Source organism: Phyllopteryx taeniolatus, chromosome 2 (genome assembly GCF_024500385.1).
Source record: "Phyllopteryx taeniolatus isolate TA_2022b chromosome 2, UOR_Ptae_1.2, whole genome shotgun sequence".
Classification (NCBI taxonomy): Eukaryota; Metazoa; Chordata; class Actinopteri; order Syngnathiformes; family Syngnathidae; genus Phyllopteryx; species Phyllopteryx taeniolatus.
Genome location: NC_084503.1, coordinates 31552190 through 31557207, shown reverse-complemented (window position 1 = coordinate 31557207; position 5018 = coordinate 31552190).

Sequence of the window (5018 nt, the reverse complement as noted above, 5' to 3'; positions counted from 1 at the left end):
AACAGTCATTCAGATGCCTTCCAGAGAGGCCTCTGCCAGTCAACAACAGTTGTTGTGAGGAAAGTCCCACTTTAGTTAATGTTCCATTCTTCCGGTTCAGGCTTTTTTTTTTTTCTGACTGTCTGACATGAAATTAGACTAAACCTTTCTTGTGTTAGGACAATTAGGACTACCAAAATAATTTTTATTTGCTAAATGCCAGAATAATGGCATTTAGGCATTTTTTTAAATTACTGTCCTAAGTCAGAAGTTTAAAGGCAGTTGTCAAATAGGCCTTATGTCACATCCCAAAAGCTTTGTTGTTGCGACATAGCAACATATTGAGTGGGTACGGAAAGTTTTCAGACCCCCTTAAAATTTTCACTCTTTGTTATATTGCAGCCATTTGTTATAATCATTTAAGTTCATTTTTTCCTCATTAATGTACACACAGCACCCCATATTGATAGAAAATAAAACAGAATTGTTGAAATTTTTGCTGATTTATTAAAAAAGAAAAACTGAAATATCACACAGCCATAAGTATTCAGAACCTTTGTTCAATATTTAGTAGAAGCACCCTTTTGAGCTAATACAGCCATGAGTCTTTTTGGGAATGATGCAACAAGTTTTTCACACCTGGATTTGGGGATCATCTGCCATTCCTCCTTGCAGATCCTCTCCAGTTCTGTCTGGTTGGATGGTGAATGTTGGTGAGGAGTCATTTTCTGGTCTTTCCAGAGATGCTCAATTGGGTTTAAGTCAGGGCTGTGGATGGGCCATTTGAAAACAGTCACAGAGTTGTTCTGAAGCCACTCCTTCGGTATTTTAGCTGTGTGCTTAGGGTCATTGTCTTTTTTTAAGGTGAACCTTCGGCCCAGGTTGAGAAGGTTTTCATCCAGGGAAAATGTCTAACATGTTTCTTTCAAATCCAAAATCAACAGACTTTTTTCAGATTTGGCTTCCCTCCACTTCCTCTCAGTGTTTTTCTCTGTCCATCATATAGACCTTATTCTAGCATCACCTGTATTATGTATTATGCAACTCAGCGGTTCACATCCCAGGCCTTTGTTCTCATTACTCACAAACAACATATCCCTTACATTGTTGTCATTGTGTAAAGAAGCAATAAAAGTGGGGTAATGTGTTAACAGGAAATAGGTCATGTTCTAAGTTTTTTGTGTGTCTGATTCAACACAGCAAATAATGTGACCATTTGTTCACATGAAAATATCAGAATAATTTATTTTCCTGTTGATAGGCATAACTCAAGTCGTGTTATTGGATTAAAAACATTAATGTTATGCTTGGAAGAAGAGCGAGGAGATAATCGATTCAGACAAAAATGACCTACTCCAGATCGTAGGAATATTGTTTGACCTTTTTAGCTGCGATCTAACTGCCTGAGGGCACTCATCCGCCTTGATCAAAGTTATTTTGGGACAAAAGAAGACACGAGCGTAATTTTTCCTGTTGTGCAATTTGTTGCACCCGCTGACCTTTTGTCTTGGAAACAAAAGATCAATCCAGCAGGAGGCTGGCTTTAATTTCACATACGCAACTGTTAGGGTTTAACGCTGAGGAATGAAAAAATGAGTCAGATAACAGCCACGTGAAAAATACACAAAACAGTGGAAACTATTGGTGGAACACAATCCAATTCATTATGGATCTGGAAACCATTTTTCTCATTATTGAAACAAAAAAAAATGCCTTCATAAAACCTTTGAAAACTTTACAGCCAGTTTTAAATCAAGTTTTTAACATTCTTAACTGTCCTAGAAGCGTAAAAATAAGTTAACTACTGCATAATATAACTAGCATGAACCAAGCTGTATTAAAGTGTGGGAAATGCGGGAGGTTGTTCTGTAACATTTTCGAGTTGCTTACCGCTAATGACAGAAAAAGTGCAAGAAGGAGCCAACCGCTAACCAACAGTAGAAAAATATCCGTGGCCAAAATTAAACAGATCTAAAGTTAAATTGCCATTTAAGGACAGTTTTTTTTAGACCAGTATTATCTTTAAACGGTTTCTTTGTGGCAGTTGAAAAGTTGAATCATATGTCGTAGGGTTGACGTGTTTCAGTGGTATGAAACTCCTTTTTGCACAAAACCACGCTCATCAAAACTTCCATCAAGTAGTTTTTTTTTTAAATTATCCATCCATCCGTCCATTTTCTGATCCGCTTCTCCTCACTAGGGTCGCAGGCGTGCTGGAGCCTATCCCAGCTATCATCGGGCAGGAGGCGGGATACACCCTGAACTGGTTGCCAATTACAGGGCACACACAAACAAACAACCATTCGCACTCACATTCACACCTACGGGCAATTTAGAGTTGTTAATTAACCTACAATGCATGTTTTTGGGATGTGGGAGGAAACCGGAGTGCCCGGAGAAAACCCATGCAGGCACGGGGAGAACATGCAAAGTCCACACAGGCGGGGCCGGGATTTGAACCCCGGTCCTCAGAACTGTGAGGCAGATGTGCTACCCAGTCTCCACCGTGCCGCCTTTTTTTATTATTATTTATGTATTTTTTTTTTCATGAAATGTGCCACCCATTAGTCCTAGCAACGCCGTTTCATCCAATTCCTCCATTGTGAGGCAACCAAAATAATGAGCCAAGAGTCTTGAAAAGACACGGCACGGTTTAAGACTAAATGCCTCTGAGTCACATTTTATTATATTAAAATATTGTCTGAGCAAAAACGTGGTCCCGATATGCGACTTTGTATTTTTTAACACTTCTTGCACACTGTAAAACATTTCAGACTCTAATTGAATGTTGTTTTCGAGACGAGCGGTCATCCAAGGAGAAAATGATGGCTTTTTTCTTTTCATTTTGTGCTAAATTTACACCAGACGCCATCCTCCGCCTCTGCTTTCTGACAGGACCAAAATGAACGAGCGTATCACGTCTTCTCTAAATGCAACAGACTCTTGTTAAAAAGTCCTTGATGTGCGTACCAGATTATGACACGCAAACAATGCCCGCAGATGAAACCGTGGTCGAAGATGTATATGAACCGAATGAAAAGTTATTATGAGAGTAAAATTAAATCTTAACATTGTCCAGATCCTGTGTGTTCAAATGGCTGTCAGGTTAACAACCATTTCTGGTCTTCTTTACATGTACAGTGTACAGTGTCCAGAGCATAAGAAAGGAGTGGCAGGGTCATTTCTGGCTCATAACTAGTGCACCATTAAATGGGTTTGAAAAAATAGTCTTGGGTTTCTTTTGCAAGTGATATTTCTCTACTGGTTCTCTCTCTGTGTTTGTGTCTCCAGGTTCTCTGTGAATGAACTCACTGTCTCCTGGCTGATTCATCGTGTCTGCTTCGCTCTACCGCAGCAGAGGTTCATTGTGTAAATCTTTTTGGCCTTGTTAGTTCATACTGTCAACTGCATCCGACTGGACACTGAAAAGCCACACGATATATTGTTATAATTCCACCTTAATTTAACAGCTTAAAAATCATTTGTAATGATTTACGGGCTTGTCAAAGCGAGGATAGCGTCTCTGTCATTGTGATGGCACCCAACCATAGAGCGCCTATTTTCGTGGTCTATAATATTTTACAGGCCAGCCAGGCCAATTCAATCTATGAAAAGCCATATTTTACATCTTTCCATTTTCTACAGCACTTTTCCCTCATTAGGGTTGCGAGTGAGCTATCTCAAATGACTTCACAGGGCATAAACAAACAAGCATTTGCACTCACGTTCACACCTATGGACAATTAAGAGTCTTCAACGAACCTAACATGCATGTTTTGGGAATCTGGGAGGAAGCTTGAGAAAACCCACACAACACGGGGAAAACATGAAAACTCCACACAGCAAGGCCAGAGCTTATTCCTGCTCAACTGAGACCTTGTGACATGCATGGACATTTTGCCGACTGTTTTATTTAAATAATGAAACATAATATGGATCATGGGTAGTCAACATGGTGCCCTGAAACCATGTCAAAGAGATAACATGGAATTTTGTTGGATGCACAGATTAGCATTAGCAAACAACATTAGCCTCTGATAACCAGCGCATACTTTATAGCTCAGTGAAGTTGTCAATGTGGTGGGGCTGGGGGGTATTTGGGTTTGACAGTGTATCCTCCGCGTGCGTCATACACACAGTTCCGCACACAAATGACAAATGCAATTAGACACCTTGGTGATGAAGGGCTGCCTGCATGAGTGAAAATACAATCCATGCTGTCCTTGCATGTTCTTCACATTTCACAGTCGCTTGGTGATGAAATCCGGCCCAGCAGCATATGGCCCTCTTGGATGAGACTTGCAGCCAAAAAAAAACTAAACGGTAACTTTGGCAAAACAACAAACGGTGTGTGTAAAGTGCCTGTAATTCTTGATCCTTGGGGTATTTTGAAGAAAGCATTACATACTTAATATTAAGATACCTGGGAACTGTTTTAAATTTTGAATAAATGGAATATTATATATATATATATATATATATATATATATATATATATGGACAGGTTAGAGCGTCTGCCTCACAGTTCTGAGGACTGGGGTTCAATCCCCGGGCCCCACCTGTGTGGAGTTTGCATGTTCTCCCCGTGCCTGCGTGGGTTTTCTCCGGGCACTCCGGTTTCCTCCCCACATCCCAAAAACATGCATGGTAGGTTAATTGAAAACTCTAAATTGCCCGTAAGTGTGAATGTGAGTGCGAATGGTTGTTTGTTTCTATGTGCCCTGCGATTGGCTGGCGACCAGTTCAGGGTGTACCCCGCCTCCTGCCCGATGATAGCTGGTAAAGGGTCCAGCACTCCCGCGACCCTTGTGAGGAGAAGCGGTACAGAAAATGAATGGATGGATGGATGGAATATTATGTATGTCGCCTTATGTTGAATTATACATTCTGTATATATGGTATAAACTTTATATGGGTCAATCTTGCCTATTGGTGACTTTTTAGTGTGATAACTTTTGAGAATTATTTTTTTGTTTTTAGGTTTTAACATATCAGATCAGTTTACTATATTTTAATCATGTGCAACCAAAAAATTAAGC